Source organism: Eubalaena glacialis, chromosome 2, assembly GCF_028564815.1.
Source record: "Eubalaena glacialis isolate mEubGla1 chromosome 2, mEubGla1.1.hap2.+ XY, whole genome shotgun sequence".
In the NCBI taxonomy this organism is placed as follows: domain Eukaryota; kingdom Metazoa; phylum Chordata; class Mammalia; order Artiodactyla; family Balaenidae; genus Eubalaena; species Eubalaena glacialis.
The window spans coordinates 11,397,256-11,421,345 of NC_083717.1; the positions used below are offsets into that span (position 1 = coordinate 11,397,256).

Here is a 24,090-nt window from a genome sequence, read left to right on the forward strand (position 1 = left end):
ATGCTAGTGAGGAATGGGGACCCGTTAGATAAACCAGATCCAGCATCCTGAGTGTTAGTGAGTAAGTGAGTACTTTTCACTTCACCCTGCAACAGCCTTTCACTGAAAGTGTTCCACATAGTAAGGGGGCCTTGTGTTGAATGCCCCTTTCTTTTGTATTTTTTTTCAGTTTATTTAAACAAAAACAAAAACAAGAACTGTTCACCCATTTCTTCTACCTCTCACCACCCTACCCCTGCTGCCTCTAATAACCACCAGTCTGTTCTTTGTATCAGTGAGTTTTTCTTTTTTTTAGATTCCACACATAAGTGATCATATAATATTTGTCTTTTTCTGTCTGACTTATTTCACTTAGCATAATGCCCTCAAGGTCCATCCACGTTGTCGCAAATGGCAAGATTTCATTTTTTTTATGGCTGAATAATATTCCACTGTGTGTGTGTGTATACTATATCTTCTTTATCCATTTATTTATAAATGCACACTTAGGTTGTTTCCATATTGACTATTGTGAATAATGCTGCAGTAAACATGGGGGTGCAGAAATCTTTTCAAATTGGTGTTTTCATTTTCTTCAGATAAATGCCCAGAAGTAGAATTACTGAATCATAGGGTAGTTCTATTTTTAATTTGTTGGGGAACCTCCATACTGTTTTCCGTAGTGGCTTCATCAATTTACATTCCTACCAACAGTGCACAAGGGTTACCTCTTCTCCACACCCTCACCAACACTTGTTATTTGAAGTAGAAAATATGAACAGACCAGTTACTATTAAGAAGATTGAATCAGTAATCAAAATCCTCCCAAAAAACGAAAGTCCAAGATTAGACAGCTTCACTGGTGAATTCCCCTTTTCTTTTGGAGACAGGCAGTCCACCTTTAGCAGAGTCCCGTATCGGGCTTGGGGTGAAGAAAAGGACCCCAGTTCAATTCTGTAGAGAGGGACAGGTGGAGAAAAGAGGTCCTCAGTTCTTGGGGGTGCTGGATGGGTCCAAGACAGAGAGGAGTATATGTGTGTGTACGTGTGTGTGTATCTATAGTATGTATGTATGTGTAATTTGTATATATGTATATACATTTTACATATATATGTGTATATATTATGTACATATGTGTACACATGCCTTTTTAAGCGAGAAAGGGAGGAAAACTAAAGGAATAGAAAAGTAGAAGAAAATAAAGGAATGAAAGAGGGAAGGTAAGAGAAAAGAAACTCCAAAAGTTACATTTTGTTAAATCTGAGACATCATTGATGGTAAAGAACACCGTTACTTTACGTACTACTAAGAAAGAAAAAAAGTGCTATAAATTAAGCCATGACATGACATGATTGTAAGATGCATCCTGATTTTGGGTATATTAAAATTTAAGGAAAATGTACAACTTGGAATTGATGAATTGGTAGTTCCCCCCTTTTGGGCAGTACCAAGTGTTTCAATAGCTGACATGTGGCAGAAAACATTGTCTTTACCCTTTGGTTATTCTTAAATCTCAGGTCCTGTAATATTATTCCAATATTCTTTTGCAAATGGTAGGATATTTCTTTGAGACTACAGATTTTTTCCACCTTAGTATCTAAAATATTTTTAATATCCTCAAAACATTTATGCAGACTTCAAAGGGAGAGTTATTTAGTAAAGAATAAATCGGGGAGAGGCCTGGGTGGTTTGATTCAATCCACATAAATCCTTAAGCGTCATCAAAAGCACTTATGAAAACCAGAACATAATTTCTCTGTGACCTCTGGATAGAGATGCTGCAACATCTGTCATGTTTATATGTTTACTGAAACAAAGAGCATTGACATTACTTGTTTTGTCTTTGACCTTTGGTTCTTAAGATATATTTACTGCTGGCTTTCAGGATGCATGGATGAAGAAACTTGGCAAGAAGCAAATATCTAGTTTGATCTTAAAAGAAATCATCTACTGTTGCTCTAGGGAAGTTTACTTTGAGATTTCTAATTCTATCAAGTAAAATATATTTTTTAAAAAAGTGAAACCAAACTATGTAATAAGATGGTAGGGATTATAGCAACATTTTTAGTTATCATTCCTAGTCTTTATTTTGTAAATATCTATGCATTTTCTTAGTGTACATTCTTTGTATTCAAATTTAATTTTCTATAGAGATGCTTATTAGGATTTGTCTTTCCTTAGGAAGAGCGAAAACTGAGAGGGCAAATAAGAGAGTAATGCAGAAGCTATGATTAAATTATAGAGGCAACCAAGTTTTCAGAGAACACTGGGGACAGAGCTGGGCTTAACTCTGTATCTGCCTCAGGCTGGAGTTGAGTCCGGGACAAGAAACCAGACCCAGCCTGGAGGGGGGCGTGCTGGGGGGCGGACTTTGCTGCCAGTGCAAAGTGAAGTCCAGTGCCGCAGGTGTAACAGGTAGTAGAAAGATGGGCTGAAGGACCGCAGCCTTTAGAGCTCCAAGCACGAGGCCGGTAGTATCCGCCAGCTCATGTCCTACTGTGGGTTCTATTATTAATAAAGCTGGATATCCACTGAGTACTTATATATTACGGCAAACTATTGTTCTAAGTGCTTTATATGTATGAACTCTTTAAACCCTCACAAGACCCCTATGAAGTGGGTGCTCCTAATACCCCTTTTTCACAAGTAAGGACACTGAGGCCAGAGAGGTTAGTTGGAACCCCAAGGACACATGGCCAGGAAGTGGAGGTCTGTCAGACTCCTGAACTAGGGCACCACGGCTGCCTTTGGAGCTGTGGAGGAGGCAAAGGACCCTAGGGCCTAGGAGGTAGACAGGCAGGAGAAGGGAGCACCCCCAGTTCCTTAAGAGTGCTGGGCAAGTTTCAAACAGGACAAGCCACAGATCCAGAGTACAGTGGGTGTTGAATCTTGAGAACAAGGCAGAATGCCAAAGCCAGCAGGAGAAACGGACTACTGGGTCACGGGGCTTTAGGTTCCAGCTGCCTGCTCAACAGTTCCGAGCAGTTCCAGTCCCCATCCGAGGCTGGCTTTGTTCCTAGAGGTTTGATGAGGTTGAGCCAGTAGGTGAGGCGTGGGCAGGAGTCAAGTGACTTAGCTATCAGGAGAGAAGGCTGCAGCACCTGCCAGTGGGGCGGGGCCTGGCGCACCAGAAGGCGTACGTACTAGGAGTATTGATGGCATCACATGCCCCAGGGTTCCAGTTATATTTCATGTCCCTGCCTTGCCCCATGTATCATTCACAGGCATGCTGGACCCATGAAACTCGGGCGTCCTGCCTGTACACAGTAAGAATGCTAAAAATCATTTAAATCCATTTGTACCTGACCTTTTCCCAAAAAGATACAACGTGGTGTTTTATTAATTATGTCCCGACAGTTTCTAATTTTTGGCACAAAGATAATTGCTGGCAGCAAAAATCCTTGCCCTTATCTTTAAGTTACATTATCTTAATCAACGTTTTGTTACTGATATAGAATATGAAACCTAGCATCAAGACCATAAAGCCTCGGGGCTTCCCTGGTGGCACAGTGGTTAAGAATCCACCTGCCAATGCAGGGGACACGGGTTCGAGCCCTGGTCCGGGAAGATCCCACATGCTGCAGAGCAGCTAAGCCCGTGCACCACAACTACTGAGCCCACGTGCCACAATTGCTGAAGCCCGCGTGCCTAGAGCCCGTGCTCCGCAACAAGAGAAGCCACCGCAATGAGAAGCCCGCGCACCACAACGAAGAGTAGCCCCCACTCGCCGCAACTAGAGAAAGACCGCGCGCAGCAACGAAGGCCCAACACAGCCAAAAATAAAATAAGTAAAATAAATAAATTTATTTTTTTAAAAATCCTTTATGATGGTCATTGTGCTATAACACAGTTTGAATTTAATGTTTTGATTCCATTTTAGATTATAATATGGGTTACTTTATGGCACGAGTTTGCCATTATTAAACACAAGATGATTAACAACTTAGGTAATTTCAACACATATTAAAATGCTTGAGATTCATAGCTTTCAAGGACAAGAATGATTTCACTTTCTTTTTGTTAATTTGGTATTCATTTAGAGGATAGTTTTGAAAATACTTCTTTTTTTGTTTGCCAAGCATTATTTTCTCCTGGAGAATAGAAATGGAATTCAAACAGACATTGACAAATGAGAGTCTTCCATGAAAACAGGATGACTCTCAGGGAGGGAAAGGGCACAGCAGTACGTCAAGGGCCCTGAAACTCACGCCAGAGACAGAAATGACTGGTCAGAAATGCCTCCGGAAGAGACTCAGCAGTCACTCTAGAGCAGTAGTCGTGATGAATCAGCAATGCTTTTGCTACAAATGCTAATCTAATACAGTAGTGGGAAGTATGGGTAGGCATGTGACACTTGGAAGCCAGGAATTACTCCTTCCTTTCTCATGAGCCCCTGCAGAAGTGCCGGCGTGGGCTTAGTGCCCTACTAACCTCTGTGGGTTGTTTTGGTTGTAGAGCCTCTTATAATTAGGAAAGGCAGCTGGAAGAGATGGCTTCCAGAAGCTGCCCCAATTAGAATTCTGGTAAGGGTGCACGTCTGAAGTTCATCTTGGCCTGTGTTTAAGAAATCTGAGAAGTGAAAATGTACAGTGTTAGCCCTCTTCCTATGAAGATAATTTATTTAAAAAATTATCTTAATTGAAGTATAGTTGCTGTGCAATATTATATGTTACAGGTGTACAATATAGTGATTCACAATTTTTAAAGGTTATACTCCATTTATAGTTATTATAAAATATTAGCTGTATTTCCTGTATCGTACAATATATCCTTGTATCTTTTTTAAAAAAAATTATTTATTTTTGGCTGCATTGGGTCTTCGTTGCTGCGCACGGGCTTTTCTCTAGTTGTGGCGATCGGGGGCTACTCTTTGTTGTGGTGCGCGGGCTTCTCATCGCAGTGGCTTCTCTTGTTGCAGAGAACGGGCTCTAGGCACGTGGGCTTCAGTAATTGTGTTACACTGGCTCAGTAGTTGTGGCTCACCGGCTTTAGAGCACAGGCTCAGTAGTTGTGGCTCACGGGCTTAGTTGCTCCGCGGCGTGTGGGATCTTCCTGGACCAGAGCTCGAACCCGTGTCCCCTGCTTTGGCAGGCAGATTCTTACCCACTGCGCCACCAGGGAAGTCCTATCCTTGTATCTTATTTTATACCTAGTAGTTTGTACCTCTACATCTCCTATCCCTATATTGCCCCTCCCCCTGAAGATAACTTCTTAAAGATGAAAATAGGATTTTCCCCTTATTCCACTGCTTTCTGAGCCCAAGTCACTCAGGAAGATATTAATTATGCCTCTATTGTTCAATTCTTTAAATCACTTCTAACTGTTGTTGAATTGTAGGCAGGGAAATAATTAACTATGAAAGAAACATAGCCTGGCTTTATTTCTTTATTTGAAGCAAAATCCACTCACTTTTAATGCAGATCAGTTTGGACCAGCAAAAAAGGATAATTTTTTCTGATGTTTTAAAGGTAGTGTTCTTGTAAGAATTAGAATTGTTAGTCATTTTAGATGATTAATGAGTATGTTTTAATTTGAAAACCATTATGTAATTCAGTTTGTTTCTTTTATTGGATAAATTTAAACATATTTCAAAAGGATGGGTTAATGCAGACTTTTTCAGGGATAATGGTTTTTCTGTCAGCGGTATTGTTAAGCTAATCTCTCCATACAGAACACATGTACTAGAATAAATTATCCCTAATATTAGTTGTACAAATTATTAAATTAAGATCTCTTTCTACTATAATAGTACTGTAATAGCACTATGCCTAGTTTTTTTTGAAAGTTGAGTTAGATTTATCCAAACTAATAATAGTAATATTGAATAATTGACTACAGTGTAAAAGTACTATTTTAAGTGCTTTACAAATATTAATGCATTAATGCCAACCACAGCCTGCTGAGTTAGGTATAATTATCCTCATTTTACGTTTGAAGAACATGTGCCACAGAGTTTAAGAAACTGTCCCAAGATCACGGAGCTGGTAGAGAATGGGGCTGAGATGCAAAACGAGGCAGCCTGCTCAACAGCATGGAGGCCGGACCATGTCTCGTGCTGCTCCCAGAAGGACCCCGTCACTACAGATCACTGTGGCAAGGACCTCATTTCTCTGAGCTTTCCTGTCTTCTTTTGTAAAATGACAAGGTCAGCTTTCAAGATCGGTAAGGTTCCTGACAGATTTGAGTTTATAGAATCTTTAAAATCCTGGGATGTCTGCATTAAAATGACAGATTGACCACACGTATTCGATTTACATTCTCCCCTGAAATGACAGTAATATATTTTATATACACTATATATAAAACCTCACATGGCACACTGAACAGGAGACAAGATAATAGTGCCAGGGATAATGGACCTAATGGCACGGGGTGAATAGGCCCCAAATGCCCGCAGGAATGACACGGAGAGCCTTGAGAGACTTAGGGCTCCAAAGGTGTTAGTGCAGCAGACAGTGGGCTCATATCTGAACAGACCATTTGGACTTCCTGGTTGCACTGCCCCACCTCCATAGTTTGAAGTCACGTGACTGCTCTCTTCCCCTTCCAACCCACCCTCATCTGCCTCTTCCACTGTTGCAGAAAATTGAGGATCAAATTTTCAGAAAAAATGAACCAAAAGGTGTCAAAAGTGTGGACATCAAGTAAAGCAGAGGCCTGGGGGAATTCAGCTAAAATTTCTATATAAGATTTTGGGACCATCACTCCCTACCTTGGAAGTCAGGCGTATTACTACTCCCACCCCCATCTAGTAAATCCATCTGTCGTTATTCTCTGCCCCCAATGGACACATAACTCCTTACAATGGACTTTTCTTGTGTCTCACTTTTAAATACACTTTTAAAAACAAACAAGCAAAACAGTCTCTAACATGAAAGAGAAAGACTACACAACACGAAACAAAATAAAAGCAAAAAAACATATAAAGGGAACTCCAAGAAAATAGAAGTAAAGCAGGGAACAGAAGAAAATTTCAAATATTATGTTTAATAATATTGAACATAGGTCAAAAATGAGGTACTGTATCTCCAAAGCAAGAACAAGACTCTGTAACAGAAAAAGAGAAGACAAATAAAAGGGGAAGAAAAATTCTTGGAAGTCAAAACTGTTTGCACGGTAGCAGATACTCTTGTTTGCCTGTCCAGAAACCATAGCTGCCCCGACCATAACTTCTCCACCTCCCACTGCAGAGGGTGCTGGTGCCGGCATCTCTCTTTCCTAGCCTCCCTTGCACTTAAGAAGTGGGCATTTGACACAGTAAAGGGAAGCCCACTGTGCGTCTTCTCAGAGGGAATAGTTTGTTTCCCTAATGAAAGACAAACCGTGGGAGGAAACTCTCTCTTTAGCAAGGTGGGGTTTTGTCACAGAGTGAGTGACTCGCGGAACTGTGGCAGTCTTCTCGGGACCACAAGACGAAGTGTAAGGGCTCATCTAGTTACTGAGGATGGCGGGAAGGAAAGAGGGACAGGGCCTGCGTCCTCGATGGCGCCACTGAGCCAAGGCGCTAACTCTGATCTCTAGGGCAACGGCAAGACAGGACGATATGGCAATGGGGCCATAAGAGGGAAGGTCTAAAGTTTAGGTGGAGGAGACAGCCTTGTCAGGAAGTGGGATGCTTTGGGGGGTTCTTTGAGCACAAGATTGCCGTAGGCTAGTCATTCAACAAATAATTATACTATAGGTCAAGCCCTGTTCTAGGTACTAGGGAGACAGGTGTGAACAAGACAAATTTCTTGCCATTCTGCAGCTAACATTCTAGGTAAAACAGACAGGAAATTTAAAATAAGACAAAAACAAGAAAATATGAAATGTGTCAAGTAGTGAAAAATACTTTAGGGAAAAATAAAGCTGAATCAGAGAGATAGGGTGAGCTAAAGAGGGTCATGGGAGGAGTAGTCAGGGAAGGTGGACTTTGAGGGTCATTTGAAGCAGAGACTGGAAAAAAACAGAGAGCAAACCATATGGATAAGGGAGGTAAGACCCCAGCAAAGGAACAGCAAGTGTAATAACTCTTAGGTGAGAATGTGCTTGGCACCTTTGAAGAAAAGCAAAGGGGGCCAGAGAAGTGTAAGTGAGGGGAGGTTGACAGGAGATGAAGTCAAAGAAGTAACAGAACTAGAATCTGGCAGGCCATTGTATGGACTTTGCCTTCTGCTTTGAGCAAGTGAGAAGACTTTGTTGGGTTTTGAGCAGACACGATCTTACTTATATTTTAAAGGGTAAGTCTGTCTGTTGTGTTGAGAATAGAAAGAATGGGGTAAAGGTTGAAGCAGGGAGACATTTGGAAGGCCATTACAGTAATTTGAAAGATAATAATAGCTTGAATCAGGCTGGTTTCAGAAAACGTGGGGAGAAGTGTTTGGATTCTGTATATGTCTTAGAGTAAAGCCAAAACCATCGGCCAAATTTGCTGCTGTGATGGATTTGATGTTGCGTTTCAAGAGCGACTCCCAGGTTTTGGGCCTGAGCAACAGTAAGAACTGAGCTGCCATTCGCCTAAAATGAGGAAGAGTATGAAAAGAGGAGGGTTGCAAAGGAAACCAGGAGTTTGGTTTCCAGCTATTTTTCCTCTTGCACATTTGAGATGAGCGGCAGCTGGATATGCCAGTCTGGAGTTCAGAGAAAAGGTTGAGGATGAAGAGGTCAATGTAGAGAAGGAATTTAAAGCCATGGTAAAGGATGAGGTCACCCAGGGAGTAGGTGGAGAAGAGATCCAAGGACTGAGCCCCGGGGCATCCTAATATTTAGAAACTGGGAGGGCAAGAAGAAACTAGCACAGGAGGCGGAGGAGAAGCAGCCAGGGAGTCATGTCCTGGAAGCCGAGTGAAGGTGGGGCTGATCAAAAATGCAGCTGATCGATCGAGTAAAAAGATTGAAAATTCACCTCCAGATTTAGCAAGATGGAACTTGTTATTGGCCTTGACAAGAGCCCAAGTGTCTTAAGGAACAAAGAGAGAAGGACAGGTTCAGCGAATGATGCTGTCAGCAATAGCAGCTAACCTAGACAACCAGTCATCGGAAGTGGGGTACAACATTGGAAATGACTCCTTGCCTAGGAGGTGTGTGCAATTCTAACATTGCCTTTGGGGAAATAGAAGCCAAATGTTGGACAGGGTCATTAAGAGGAAAATAATGGTAAATAGTAATGGTTTTACCTTTAAGTTGAGTAGTAATTCTCTCTGAAGCTCTTATTTATTTGGAAGCATGGCTAAGGAAGCTAGAAGACCCATTTCCCTGTCCAGATGTCAGAGGTCTTTGAAAAAGGCAAGCGTAATAAAGAAGAATGTGGAAACCGTAAGCATAAACTTTAGAATAAAGATGCATCTGATGCAAATTCCAGTATCACATACTAATTTTTGGTACCAAGTTACTAAACCTTTGTAAATCTGAGTATTCTCATCTTAGGCTGTTCATGCCTATCTCATGAGAGGATTTTATGAGCAATAAATTAGATAGCCTGTAGAAGACCCCTAGTACAGATTCATGCAAATTGATGATCAATAAATAACAACTATGATTTATTATTATCATTATTATTATTATTATATCCTAGTTAGGGTCTGAGGTAGAGGCCACTTGCTTTGATGTGGAAAAGATGAAGCATTTGTTGACATGAACCTAGTTGGAGAAGGAGTTGGCTGTGCCTGCAGTTTCAATAAAATTCTTTGAAAGGCATTTCTTATGGCCCAGACCTTGTAAGAAGCAGAGCAGGGCCGAAGGCCATATTTTCTCGATATATTCCAAAACAAATTTCACTGACTTCTCTTAAACTCTCCTCTTTAAACCAGATCATAGCATGTGTTGAGGTTAAGATAATACCACACCCCTGGGATGCTGAGGGCAGAAACCCTGAGCAGGAGAGAACACCTTGCTGCCTAAGGGATGTTGCCAGGCCAAGAAGTACATCTTCGTGAAGAACTCGATGGCTGTAAACCTTCATTCTATGTTTTCCTCTCACCCTTATGCATTTTTACTTTAGAACACTGTGTACACATGGGTGTTGGTTCTATTCTCACTGGTTCACAAAATAGAAAGCAGATAGCAAATGCCTAAGAAATAATTCTGTGGAAGTACATTATGACTTCCTTTTTATTTTCACAGTAACTCAGACCAAACTGGAATCTTTATAGTAGAAAGTGTCACATTCCTCACACTTGAGTAAAATATTTAGAAATTTAGCAGATGGGTTCTATGTCCTAAAACAATGTTTACTTGTAGCTATTATTGACTTCATTTTCTTATTTAAATATTTAATTTTGAGTCCTGGCTCTACGATTTGTTTTTCCTAACTGACTTGACTCTGAAACTTTATGGCATTGAAACACTTGAGCCAAGAGGTTCATAGGGCAGTGTTGGTTTTGGATTTTGTTTTTGTATTACAGTTCGTGGTCATTTAATTTATCAACATAAAAAAATTCAAACAAACGGATATTCCCAGAAGTCAAGTAATTTCCCCAGAGGGAGTCATGCTAATGCCATTAATTCCTAAAGTTTAAAATCTCCTAACTCTCTTTAATAATAACCATGGAAATCCTATTTCTTCACATGTGACTCAAAGAAAGATTTGTTTGTGCATCTTGAATGCACAGCTGCTCTGTATGTTTCCTGACCTTCACTTACTTGCTTTCTAGTCCCTATATGAGAGGCAAATAGGTTCTAAAAATCTCTTTAAAATCACTGCCCGAGTGACCTTTACCCTTAGTAGCATCTGACTATAACCTGAATGAAAATACATTCTAATAGGGGCATTGGAAATCATTTAAGTTAACTCAAAAGGGTCATTTCTGGCAGAAGTGACACAAGTTTATTATAATTAAAAATTGCATTAAGCATCTCACAAACCTAACGTACACATGAAGTTATTTAATGAGTCAAGCTTAAAGGAACTTAAGATTGCTTGATGTATTCCCTGACAGCTTTACACTCCCCTCTCTTTGCTAACCTAACTTTGAACTAACAAGAGGAAGACAATTACAAGGTTATCTCTTTTTCGGCATAGTGTTCCTCTACTGGGTGACTCTGCCTTGGAAACTGGGCAGCCCTAGAAAAGATAGTGTTTTCTCCATAAAGTAGCTGAAATTTCAATGGCAAATCGTATTAGAACCATTCAAGAGGCCATACTTGAAATCCTTCCTATTTGATTTAGTGAAAAGATTTTATTATACTGTATTGTCAAGCCTAATTTTAAAAAAAGTAAATGGGTAATATTTTCTGAAATGAAAATGTAAACATTTTCTCTGTTTTTACAACTGTAGTTTTTGACTTAGTAAAGGGAAGACTTTGGAGGGTTTTGAGTGGAAAGTGACAGGATCTGACTTTTGGTTTAAAAGGATCACTCAGGGGCTTCCCTGGTGGCACAGTGCTTAAGAATCCACCTGCCAATGCAGCGGACACGGGTTCGAGCCCTGGTCCGGGAAGATCCCACGTGCCGCGGAGCAACTAAGCCCGTGCGCCACAACTACTGAACCTGCGCTCTAGAGCCTGTGAGCCACAACTGCTGAGCTTGTGTGCCACAACTACTGAAGCCCGCACGCCTAGAGCCCGTGCTCCACAACAAGAGAAGCCACTGCAATGAGAAGGCCGTGCACCACAACAAAGAGTAGCCCCCACTCACCACAACTAGAGAAAAACCCACGTGCAGCAATGAAGACCCAACGCAGCCAAAAATAAAATTAATAAAATTAAAAAAAAAAGGATCACTCAGGATGCTATGTTTAGAATAGAATGAAGGGGCAAGGGAGACCAGTTAAGAGGTTACTGCAGTAATCCCAGTGAGAGATAGATGGTGGAGCAGAGTGGGAGCAGTGGAGGTGGTGAGAAGTGTCAGATTCCAGATACATTTTAAGATAGAGCCAGGAGGATTGCATTGTGAAAGGAAAGAGGATGAGAGGTGTCAAGGCTGACTCTAAGGTTTGGGACTTAGGCACCAGTTGGAGGAAAATATTTGCAAAGCATATCTGATAAAGGTCTCGTATGCAAACATATGAAGAATTCTTATAACTCATTAATAAGAGGACACATAACCCAATTTTTAAAAATAGGCAAAAGGATTGAATAGGCCGTCCACCAAAAAAGATAAACGAGTGGCAAGTGAGAACACAGGAAGATTCCCAGCATCATTAGCTGTCAGAGAAACGCACATCAAAACCGCGAGATCCACTTCACACCCACTAGGATACCTATAATCAAAGAGTCAGAAGATGATGTCGAGAAATTGGAACCCTCATACACTGCTGGTAGGAATGTAAAGTGGTATAACTGCTTTTAAAAACTCTGGGGCTTCCCTGGTGGCGCAGTGGTTGAGAATCTGCCTGCCAGTGCAGGGGACACGGGTTCGAGCCCTGGTCTGGGAAGATCCCACATGCCGCGGAGCAACTAGGCCCGTGAGCCACAACTACTGAGCCTGCACGTCTGGAGCCTGTGCTCCGCAGCAGGAGAGGCCGCGACAGTGAGAGGCCCGCGCACCACGATGAAGAGTGGCCCCCACTCGCCGCAACTAGAGAAAGCCCTCGCACAGAAACGAAGACCCAGAACAGCCAAAAATAAATAAATAAATAAATAAAGTGTAAAATTAAAAAAAACAAAAAACAAAAAAAAACTCTGGTAGTTTCTTATATAGACTTGCCATATGACACAACAATTCTGCTCCTAAGCACTTATCCAAGTGAAATAAAAACATGTTTTACACAGAGACTTGTATACAAATAGTCATAGCAACTTTATTTATAATAATAACTAAAACTAGAAATAATCCAAGTGTCCATGAACCAGAGAAGGGATAAACTCTGGTACTTCCATGAATAGAATACTACTCAGCAATTAAAAAGAATGAACTACGTGCAAAGAATAATACACACAGCAACGTGGATGAATCTCAAATGCATTATGCTAAGTAAAAGAGCCAGACTAGAAGAGTTACATACTGCATGATTCCATTTCAGTGAAATTCTAAAAATACCCAAAGCTATCATAACAAGCAAGCAGAACAGTGTTTGCCAAAGGCTGCAGGTAGAGGGGAGGGGAAAAAGAGGGGCACAGGGAGCTTTCAGGGTGATAGAAGTATTCTATATCATGATTGTCATGATGGAGACATAGCTGCATACATTTGTCAAAACTCATTGAATTATATGCTCAAAATTGGTATATGTAACTGAAACCTTAAAAGAGCAAATTTTTTAAAAAGTAGCTCTAAATATCACTGTCTTTATTTTTGAGGTTAGTATATTTTAATTGTTTGAGATTCAATAAATAAATGCACAGGTGTACAGTGCATAAGCAATCTTGAAAAAAACTACTAAACTCTCTGGCCATCTGTCTCCTTACCTGTAAAATGAAGACCATTGTTCCTGATTTAGTGGGGTTTTTTAAATCTGAAAAGTCGTGTATAATAACTATTTTTGTAAATGGTTTTGAATTTTAATTGTCTCAGGTTCAGTTTTTATTTAATGGAATCCAGTAGTGATTCATAGGGTTGGTATCCTTTTGCAGTGAAATAAGTGGGCTTGAATTATTTTGTAGACTTGCATTTTTTTTTTTCTTGTGGGATTTTTTTTTTTTATTATTCAAACAGAAAGTCACAAAAATTGTAATCATCCTCATCAGTTCACTCAGTCCCATGTAATTAATTTTTTTTTCATCTTGATCTTTTGTTAGCACTTTTATGAATTCATCAGTTTTCCATTAGAGTTCTGAAAATGCTTATTCATTCAGTTCAGCAGTATAGTCAGTTACCAGAAACCTGTACTTGTCAGAGTCTTTTCCACGAATTCCTTGAAGATGAAACCCTTTTATAGGAACATTTTTGCGAAAGCATCAGAGTACACTCAGAACTGTCTGTAAATGACAAAAGACTTAAAAATGACCACGGTTAAAGATTTGATGAAAGTTCATAATAATGCAATTGACAAGGAAATTTAGTTATTTCTGAGATATACATTTTAAAGTAATAACTATAATTATGACTTAATAACATTATACCAGAACATATAAGATTTTTAGAAATTTCATGTAATGTCTGAAACATTTATATTAACATATTTCCATACAAATAACCCAAAGAAAGTTTAGTATTAGTTGTTTTTTTGTTTGTTTGTTTTTTTATACTGCAGGTTCTTATTAGTCATCAATTTTATACACATCAGTGTATACATGCCAGTCCCAATCGCCCAATTCAGCACACCACCATCCCCACCCCACCGCAGTTTTCCCCCCTTGGTGTCCATACGTTTGTTCTCTATATCTGTGTCTCAACTTCTGCCCTGCAAACCGGTTCATCTGTACCATTTTTCTAGGTTCCACATACGTGCGTTAATATACGATATTTGTTTTTCTCTTTCTGACTTACTTCACTCTGTATGACAGTCTCTAGATCCATCCACGTCTCAACAAATGACTCAATGTCGTTCCTTTTTATGGCTGAGTAATATTCCATTGTATATATGTACCACAACCTCTTTATCCATTCGTCTGTCGATGGGCATTTAGGTTGCTTCCATGACCTGGCTATTGTAAATAGTGCTGCAATGAACATTGGGGTGCATGTGTCTTTTTGAATTATGGTTTTCTCTGGGTATATGCCCAGTAGTGGGATTGCTGGGTCATATGGTAGTTCTATTTTTAGTTTTTTAAGGAACCTCCATACTGTTCTCCATAGTGGCTGTATCAATTTACATTCCCACCAACAGTGCAAGAGGGTTCCCTTTTCTCCACACCCTCTCCAGCATTTGTTGTTTGTAGATTTTCTGATGATGCCCATTCAAACTGGTGTGAGGCGATAACTCATTGTAGTTTTGATTTTCATTTCTCTAATAATTAGTGATGTTGAGCAGCTTTTCATGTGCTTCTTGGCCATCTTAGACTTGCATTTTTGAATACTGTATTTTATTAAGGCTGAATAGATCTATAATCAGATATTCCTGAGGGGAGAAAAAGGCTTTTGCTCTCATACAAACAACCAGAAATTCTAGGTTTTTAGTTGATTCTCACAGAGCTAACGTCGATTACAGGATTGACTGTGATCATACACTGCATTTTCGCATACATTATCTTAATCTTCCACAGCCTTTGAGACGGCTGTCATCATCCCCATCATATACATAACGAGATAAAAATATGTGAGTTGTTAGATGACTTGCTCATGGTCACCCAGCTTGTGATTGGTAAAACCAGAATTAAATCTTAGTTTTTTGGGCTTTATGCCCTTTCCTCAACCAAAGGTGTATTCTTCCCCTAGTCCTTAAAATATATGTAAGTTGTCACGCTAATAATGGTTCTTAATTTGCTGAGACCCCATCTTCTGCCATGGTTCAGCTCATTAGACATTTTTTTTTTTCATTTTATTGGACTGAATCTGTGTGGGAAGCCAGCAATGTTGATAGAGTCTGGCCATAGCATTGAGAAAGGTCCTTGCACAGCTAAATTAGCCCCCTGCCTAATTTCATTGAAGTGTAAGTGTTTCATGGACTTTCAGTAGGAGGCAAGATGAAACAAAGTGTCATTTTTCAATATAGAGGGTAAATGTGGAATAAGAACCTTTGAAACCTAAATTTAGTGCCAGGAAGAGCATACTAGACTCTCACTATGGGAAGAAAGGGACATACCACCCCCCCTTCACAAAGCTGTACAAATTAAGAAGAAGTATACGCAATATTTAAAAATTCATCCATTTGACTGACATTTGCTGCAAGTCCGTGCATCAGTGATTCTGCTAGATCCTGCGAAAACACAAGCCCTACACAATCCCTGTCCTTAAAGGGACCCACAGCCTAGTAAGGGAGACAGTGCCAACAATGAATGCTGAACAGTGAGATCACAGGTAATGGATATATGATCCCAGCTACTTATTAAAAGTCCTGCAATCTCTCTTTAATCTTTGAGGTAGATGTTCTTATCGCTACTTAACTTACGAGGTGACCGAGGCTCAGGAAGGTTAGACACCCTGTTTAAGGTTGATCGCCCCAGGGTGGGAGTTGGTGTTTCAAACGGACGCCCTCTCTCCTGCATCCTCACTCCAGCCAGAGATCCGTTTTCCTCGGGCGTAGCTGGAATTGAAGGGATGTTTGGAAAGGGGGTAACTCCTAACGTTCATCTGTTGCCTCCCGAGTGGACATAGGTCTCAGATCCAGTGAAGGGCACGGTTGCACGTGGAAAGTTCTAGCACTCAGCCCTTCCCAGCCCCTTCCAGCCCTGGCTATGCCGTCATTCCTTAGGGGAAAAACTGGACACTTAGTCACTTGGTATATTTCTTCCTGCCTGAGACTGTGAAAAATATCAAAATATGTAAAGAAACGCTGTTTAGGCCTTAAAAATATTGCCTTGAAATACAGCATGGAGTCTTCCAGTCCTTTATTCGATAAAGGATAGAAGGCATGTTCAATTAAATGCAGTTCATCAAAAATGTATTGAGGGTCTTTTGTACCACAGGGGTGGGCATACAAGCATGTGATGTAGCCCTGGGCCTTGGGGAACTTTGTTATAGATGGAGCCACAGTCAGTGAAACTTTATTCTAAAAGGCCCTATTCAACATTCATGTTAAATGTCTTGGACCATATCCTAGAAAGCAGTGTTACCCTCAAGTAAAATTTTCCCACATTTAATGCTCAAAACACTTGGTTGCTAGAAAACTCTATAAAGAAATTTTACTGAAAATCAAACTCTGAGGGCAAAGGTCATGACATTTTGTTGCCTGGCTCCAGAATGAAATAGTCTTTTATTCTGTATTCTCTACTTATACTGGGTTAGAATACTTCACTTTGAAATGTATTTGGATGCAGTTTTAAAACGAAAAAGGACAGAAAGAGAAAGAAAACAATCATTCCAAATATTTTTTTTATTGTTAGACATTACATTTGAAAGACTATAACTTCTTCAGTGGTGTTGTTGAAGCTTTTATGGATTTTCAGAGCTCAAGTGAAAGTGTAATAGCTCCAAAAATGATTATGTCGCTATTTTCATAGAAATGATTTTTTTTCTGAAGAATTTGCCTTGAAGTGATTCAAGTCAGATACTTTTATCCTGTGGGAATTCTAACTCATAAACTCACTATCTCTCCGTCTCCATTTCTTGGGTCATTTTCCATTTTTATACTTATCTACACTATCCCATTTTTCCGTAATGTGTTCATGTGACTTTTATATTCAAGAAAGTAAGACATAAGATGCTTTATATGCCGAGTGGATATAACTATGACATAACTATATGCCCATATTCCAAAGAAATCCATTTAAGGAAAGATAAACTAGCAGCAAAACCAGGAAAAGTGCCAAGATCGCCTGACATCTTGTCCATTTCTGTATTCCTCTGACCCCATGCCTTTCAGAACCAGGGCCTGTGATGCTTAAATGGGAGCATGCAGCCAGGAGCCCTCAAGACAGCTCTGAGGAGCGGCTGAGGCAAAGCTCTTATATGTGTTGCTCCCGTGAAATGAGGTCTTGTAGCAATCTCGCTTTTATTTCCTTGATAAATAAAAATGTTCCAGTTCACTGGCCTCTTAGCAGAAATGCCAAGGATATCAAAGAAGTAAAGAGAGCCTTTTGTGTTCCTTCTGTGTGGTCTATATTCTGGCCATTTACCAAGGGAGATATTATTCTGTTTGTTTCACATGGTAAGACAAACTCATTCATTCACTCATCCGAGTCATTAGTTCCAGGTATCAGCGAGGCCCATCTGCGTGTAGGAGTTTGTGAGTGTGTGTGTGTGTGTGTGCGCACACACACACGCGCACGCGTGCATGCTAGTGTTCTGTTAGCATCCAAATTATACCACGTTTTTGTAATTCTTAGTATTTCTTCATATCCAACATTTAAGGATCCTCATGTGATGGGTGACCCAGGCCTCCCTTGACTTCGGAGAGGACCTGGCAGCCACACTGTCATCAGGCATATACTCAAAGCATGGGGAGCAGAGAGAAGGCTGGGGAGGCTTCCTCAGCTAAGTTATGAAGGCAGAGTAGGGTTCTCTTTGCAGGCAAGAGGAGACAGCAGTTTGGCTGAGAAAGCAGCGTCCACCACTGCACAGGGACAGGGGGAAGCCTGATCTGGGAGGGATGGAGGACCAGGCACGTGGGGCATGATGGGAAACAGGCCTGCAGAGATGGGCCTGGTCAGCCTCTGGGAGTTGGCCCTGGTGCCCTGGGCCTGGAGGATGAGTGTTGTGTGTAGTGAACTCAGTTGGGCAGAGAAAGACAAATACTGTGTGATATCACTTGTATGTGGAGTCTAAAAAACAAAAGCTAGTGAATATAGCAAAAAGAAACAAACTCACAGATACAGAGAACAAACTAGTGGTTACCAGTGGGGAGAGGGAGGGGGGAGGGCAAGATAAGGGTAGGGGATTAAGAGGTACAAACTGTATAGACTACTATGTATAAGATACATAAGCTACAAGGGTATAGTATACAACACAAGGAATTTAGCCAAGATTTTGTAATAACTATAAATGGAGTATAGCCTTTAAAAATTTTGCATCACTATGTTGTACATCTGAAATTTATATAATATTATAAATCAACTATACCACAACTTAAAAATGGAAAAAAATTTTGAATTTCATTAAAATCTTTTATTGAAGTGTAATTACATTCAGAAAAGTGCTCAAATTGTGAGTGTACAGCTCACTGAATTTTTCACCAAGTGAATATAAATACACTTGTGTAATCATTACCAGTTAGCTACAAACAGAACATTACCAATGGCTTCTTTATTAGTTTTCAACTTTTTTATTGGAGTATAGTTGATTTCTAGATAGATAGATATAGCTAGATACTCCTTTTCAGATTCTTTTCCATTACAGATTATTACACGATATTGAATATAATTCCCGGTGCTATAGAGTAGGTCCTTGTGGTTTTAGTTTTCAACTTTTAAGGGATGCTCAGTAAATAACAATTTACCTAGTCTGTGAAGATGATCCAGTCATTTCTCACAGAAGTCTCTATACCGTGTTATTCCATTCATAGTGGGAAATTCGTGCCAGATAATCTACTCAGTCTTTTATGGTCTTAGGGGAATCCGTAGATATTTGTTGAAAGACTAAATGAATGGCTACCCAAGCCAACAATTATGGTGGAGCACCAAGAAAATGAGGGAGGAAGCAATCTAACTATAATCTTGTTAGACGACATTTGCTTACTTTCTCTCCTAGCGCCTATTCCTAAGACCGTATCACTGGGTGGTGAGAGAAGAAAGCTCTCTAAGCTTTATTGTCACTCTCTTTGGTTCCAAGTATGAAGAAAAATGTAAAAGGCAACTTCCTCTAGGGCTTCTAGAAAGAGCCAGAGAGGCTGTTTGGATTTACGAGGACTAGATTCTAGTCCTGGTTCTGATGTGACCTTGTGAATCACAAGGTCTCAGACAGAAGTTGACTGGGTCTCTCATCTGTGAAAGGACAGAAGTAGACAATTGCTAGAAATTACTCCTGCTCTAAGATTCCAACACCCACTCTTTCACAATGACTGGCTGTAGCTCAGGGTGCAGCCTTTGGCCATAGAGCAGATAAAAATGACCTGGGCCCCACTGAAGTAAGCCGTTGGCACGGGTCCACGGCTCTGTGAGTTGGCCAATCCTACTAACCAGGCAGAGATTCATGCCTGACTAGAATGTGAGTTGTCGCTTTGCAAAAGAGCAATTTGAAGATTAAGGGGGAAAAAAAAAATCCTGGACAGTCACATCCCTCTACCATCCAGCTAAATGGGCAGCTTTGATGAGTAATCCATCGATTGCTCCAAGCCATCAGCCTTCTTCTTCCATCCGGATTTGCTGGTGTCGAATTTTCACTGCCAAAAGCAACTCCGACTGTGTAGGCTCCCCCCAGATTAACGGTGCAGGAAATGCAGTGATGTCCATGGGGGGCACTCTGGGGCTTTGGACCTTGTGGATGGATACCTCCTGTGACCAGTTGTCGTGCCCTTAGACCACCTCATTTGGGGGAATTGGATATTCATAGATGCTCAGGAAGAGAAATTCACTGCAAGTGCAGTGATCTAATACAGTAAGACATTCTGGGTGTGACTAGAACCATGACACCACGACATGGGGAAGATAGAAATGTTCTGTTTCAGCCTTTTTTCAAACACACTTTAGCGTGTATTAGTGAGGTGAGGCGGTGGTAGTCATCTCTCTTCCATCGGTAACTTCTGTTTTTGTCTTACTGTGACAGCATGCACACGCTCTCATCCTTGCCAGTTTCCTTCCTCTTCTAATTGCTGACGTTCTGCCAGAAAAGATGGTTTCTTTCTCACACAGTTGCAGGTTCCTTTTTTCATAGTGACTTGATGTTACCCTGCTCAGCCATTCAAGAAACAGGAGCCTGACAATTGAGAGATTTTAACTGTGGCTTGCAATCCACTACACATATGTAAAGGAACCAAGATACAATTTCCTATTAACTTGTGTGATGATGTTTGAGGCATATGATTCTGAAGAATTTTAGAAGACTAGACACATTTCTGAAGATAAATTATGATTTCCAGGTTGTAATTACTTTGTACTATGATAGTTTGAGGTTCAACTTTGAGACTAGAAATTTCAAATTCTCATTTCAAACACCAATTCATGACAGGTGGCCATGAGGTAATTTCCTTTCTTAAGGGCATGCACAGGAAGCAAGGTTCTTCCTTTTTAAATGCAGCCTTTATGCATAGATTTTATTTATATAAAATGTGCATCCCAAGTCTTTGTAAATAGCACTCAGACCAGTTATTTTGTTTTTTTTGTAATTCTGAAAATAAACATGTACAGAATTTATCAACTAAAATCCAAACTCACTGGGCTTGCAAGTAGTGTTATATAGATCTGTTGATTTGGTTTGTAGGAGAAATGACTGATTTTTTTTTTTTAATTCAATGAATGAATTTGAGGAGACAATTTAAAATAAAGAGCTATGTATCCCAAAGAGCATTTTTTTGGTCACCAGATTAGCACATTCTTCTTTCTTTACGTCCACTCAAGATTCTAGAAGGGTCTAAGGTATTGCCTGTCTGTTAATTAGCCAGAGTAAGAGGGCAACTTCTCAGGAGCTGCAGAAGTTGATGGGAAAAATTCAGTTGCAAAAATACTAAGTTACCTAAGGTTATATAAAAAGTCAGCTGCAGAGAAGCAATTTCAGAGTTTCTGGGTTTTTTGGTTTCCATTTGGACCAACACTACTGCCATGGTCTTCTTCTCATGTCCCCTTGATACTGGTTTAGGTTTTCACAAGAATTCGTATTTGGAAAGAAACTCGGAAGAGGCAAATATTTAAGTTCTCTCCACTTAGCAACATAAGAAATAAAATAAATGGCGTGTTTTTCAAAAGAGAGAATTAGGTTGCATCAGGTAATTAGGTGAGCTGTGGAATTCTGCCTACTGATGGGCAGTAAGCAACGACTAAAGTTGTTTTTTTTTTAATTGATTTTCAAACCTTCACCAGCTAGCAATCTCTACAGATCCGTTCTCTTCATAAATAAAATCTGTGCATTCATTTCCAGTTCATCTTCAACCTACTTCCTAAATCCCCCAATTTTAGTAGGTAAGAGTCCACAGATATCCACATCTGAACAATAAAGAAAATCTGTAAAAGCAGCAATATTGTTTAATTTGGAATACTTCCTGCAGCATCGTTGGCTGTTCTCTAATGGAATTAGAGCATTTCACTGTTGTGCTAACATGTTTAAATGACCATCATTTGTCATGTGATTTGTCTCTACTGTCTTGAAATCTTGGTTTTTTAAAGACTTATGTCGGATTTCTCTCTCTTTTTCTCTCTAAAGTATGTGGTTCAAACACGGCATCTCTAATGATAGCATGATAGAGTCCACTTGCTGGTTAGTTAGAAATCAGTATGTTTTAGAAATGCTAGATTTCAATGCAGTAGATAAGTTGCTGTTTCCCATAACCAGCTCTTACCCACTGTGTTTTGTGGAAGATATGAAGCCTTTCATCAGTTCATCTGTCTGGTCCCATTCAAACAATGTGGCCGGGGGAGTCATGTACAGGGTAACCCCTATCCAGTGCCCTTTATCCCAGAGCACTTCCCAACCACCAGAGGAATCCCTTTACATGAAATAAAGGAAGACAAAGTTCCTCTCTAACCTCGCAAAAAGCCTAGGCCCAGCTATTATGGAGAGGAAGCACTGACAAATAATATCACCAACTGAACTCATGGGAGACACACATGGGAGAGGCTCCCCAGGTCCTAGCAGCTGGCCAGGTGGCCCTGACTGCGCTGTCCCATCCTCTCCACGCCTCTCCCGGGGGCTCCAAATCGCCCCCTTGATCACAGCGGTTGATTTCAGAGCGGTTATCTGACACGAGGTAGGCTAATCCTTCCAGGTCACGTATACAATGATTGGAATAGACATGTGATCCAAACCAGACCAATCAACCCTTCCTTGGAATTTATTACAGGGGGACATTGTTTTCTCTTGGGTGATGAGGTTGTTAGGTTGAGCCCAGAGATGGAGTGGAAGCAGACACATGAGAATGAGAGGTCCTGAGGCTGAGTCCCTGGTTCAAGATGCCCTGTATCCGTCCTGCCTTCCTATAAGCTTAGTCATCCAACTCCTCCTTTAATCAATCGCCTTTCTGTTTAAATTAGTTCAAGTGAGGTTCCTATCACCTGCACTTGAGAAAAGCCTGAGTTGCACACGTATCAAAAAGAAAAATTTCGGACTTCCCTGGTGGCACAGTGGTTAAGAATCTGCCTGCCAATGCAAGGGACACGGGTTCGAGCCCTGGTCTGGGAAGATCCCACATGCCGCGGAGCAACTAAGCCCGTGCGCCACAACTACTAAGGCTGTGCTCTAGAGCCCTTGAGCCACAACTACTGAGCCCGTGTGCCACAACTACTGAAGCCCACGTGCCTAGAGCCTGTGCTCCGCAACAAGAGAAGCCACTGCGATGAGAAGCCCACGCACCGCAAGGAAGAGTAGCCCCGCTCACTGCAACTAGAAAAAGGCCACGCGCAGCAACGAAGACCCAACACAGCCAAAAATAAATAAATAAATAAATAGATAGATAAATAAAAAAATTTTTAAAAAAGAATAATTTCAAACTCACAGAAAAAGAGGTCAGATTTGTGGTTTCCAGAGGCGGGGGTTGGGGGTTGGGGGGAGGGGGAGGGGGAACTGGATGAAGGTGGTGAAAAGGTACAAACTTCCAGTTACAAGATAAAAAAAGTACTAGTAATGAACAACATGATGAATAAAATTGACGCTGCTTTCTGTTATATGGGAAGGCTGTTAAGAGAGGAAATCCTGAGTTCTCGTCACAAGAAAAATATTTTTTTCCTATTTCTTTAATGTTGTGTCTCTATGAGATGTTGGATGCTCACTAAACTTGCTGTGATCATCCCTTCATGATGTTATGTGGGAGTCAAATCATTATGCGGTGTGCCTTGTATGCGGTGCGCCAGTGCTGTATGTCAATTATATCTCAATAAAAATGGAAGAAAAAATAAAAATAAAATATTTTTTTAGAAGAGTAATTTATGGTACCACTTTCAGTGGCTGGTGAGCATCCCATCATATGCGTATATTTGCAGATTTTTCAGGTAGCCCACTATTATTAGACACTTAGATCCCTTAAAGCAGCGGTCCCCAACCTTTTTGGCAGCGGGGACCGGTTTTGGGGAAGACGGCGTTTCCACGGAGGGCGGTGCGGGCGGAGGATGGTTCAGGTGGTGACGCGAGCGATGCGGAGCGGCACCTTCGCTCACCTGCCCGCTGCTCGCCCCCTGCTGTGCGGCCCGGTTCCTAATAGGCAGCGAGTAGTACTGGTCCGCGGCCCGGGGGTTGGGGACACCTGGCTTAAAGTGCTCCCGCATGGTAAATAAGGCTGTGGTACACATCGTTATTCACAAAATGTGCGCGTCTCTGATCCTTTCAGTCAGCTAGCTACTGAAACCGTGTGCCCTTTGAAAGCTTTTGATACCTTATCGCCCGATTTCCCTGTCAAACAGTTGCATTTAATGTGTATTCCCAACGGCGGTTCATGAAAGTGTCTGTTGTTTTCACAGTGTCACCACCTCGGGATATTGTCAATCTATTTAATAGGTTTCTCAATTTCATACTCAGAAAGTGCCAACTCATTGTTTTTTCAGTTTGTACTTCTTGGGAAAAACAGGTCATTCTTACAA

The 24,090-nt window shown here is 40.8% G+C and overlaps 1 protein-coding gene across 2 annotated transcripts in view; it reads left to right on the top strand.

The window, feature by feature from the left end:
• The window catches only part of PRTFDC1 (phosphoribosyl transferase domain containing 1), a 92,254-nt gene that overhangs the window by 23,519 nt on the left and 44,645 nt on the right, over positions 1-24,090 (top strand). The gene's annotated exons all lie outside the window — the stretch shown is intronic.